The sequence below is a fragment of the Austrofundulus limnaeus genome, unplaced genomic scaffold (genome assembly GCF_001266775.1).
Source record: "Austrofundulus limnaeus strain Quisiro unplaced genomic scaffold, Austrofundulus_limnaeus-1.0 Scaffold642, whole genome shotgun sequence".
Taxonomy (NCBI): domain Eukaryota; kingdom Metazoa; phylum Chordata; class Actinopteri; order Cyprinodontiformes; family Rivulidae; genus Austrofundulus; species Austrofundulus limnaeus.
Window position 1 is genome coordinate 306,644 of NW_013953044.1, and position 1,313 is coordinate 307,956.

Below are 1,313 nucleotides of genomic sequence, written 5' to 3' on the forward strand. Positions count from 1 at the left end.
CTGTTCCATCAGTCAGCTTGAGTGACCATCACCAGACTGTTGGGAGGAAGAGAGACAGGGGGGTGTAGCGAAGCTCCCTGGGTGGGTTCCCACGGCATAATGTGCACACCTGTGATCGCTGGTACGGTTTCTGGAATCCAAAATTCAACTGCGGACGAAGTGATGACAACAGACTTTGACCACATCGGGCTGGGTTTCTGGTGGAGGGGGGTGGAGGCAGATTGAGTCAGACGGCCAGCGCCCCCTCATGGAGAAAAGATGAGTAAACACACACACACACACACAAATATATGTTCTGTGAATGAAACTTTTCTTTTCTTTTGTCGAGCAAACCCATAGCTGCTCTGAAATTATGAACTTTGACAAAGTATAATGTTGACCAAAACTACCTGGCATAATTTTTGGTCCTATAACCCTTTTGTTTCTGTGCTTTGTTTTCTATGTGGGGTTTGGCCTCTGCACTCCGGCTTGCGTCTGGGGCCCTCTCCAACCTGGCTCGCCCACCAACTGTGCCAGCGGTGGAGTGACCGGGGAACCTGGTTCGGTGCYGGGGTGCAGTACAGCTGGCTGCCGGATGGTTGCTTCGTGCCAGGTTTCAAAGGGGGGTGCAGACGGGCCAGGGGACAGACTGTCCAGTTTTGGCACCCTCCCTTTATCAACATGAGTACACACTGGCATACTCATACACTCCAGAAGCAAAACATTAGGGAAGAGGGGAAAAATTTTGTTAAGGTCTGAACCACATACCGTTTTTTTAATTTTATGATAAATTTGACAAAAACAGCTTATGGTCACTGCGACAATGGTTTTCTTTTGGTCATTTTCATGAGTGGATGTTTAAGCAAATACTTCGTGACATCCTTTAATTACCCAAGGTTTTCATGACATGCTGTTCATCTGCAGATAGTGGTTAACGTCTAAACAAGACCTAGCTGACAACAATAATCATTCCTAGATATCATTTGTGTTTATCTTTGTTTTCTACGGTTTTGTTTACTGCAGTTCAATGAAAAATGGGGCTAGCTCTGTCTGTTTGGTTGTCTGGTTTATTTGTTTTTTTTTCKTTTTGTGTCTAATTTCTGGTCTGTTGTTTCCAATGTGTCGTCTGCGCAGTTTTGTTTTTTGACCCTCCTTAGTTTAAAAAAAAAAACAAAAACAGAAGGCCTCAGAGGTAAATGAGATATAACCATGGTTAAATGTGTTGATAACAGTACTGTTTACATATTTTTTTTAAATCTAAACCTAAATACGATGACAGTGAGTCTGCAAAAACATTAGCGCGTAATTGCAGTTTCATGTACGGATCTTTTTAG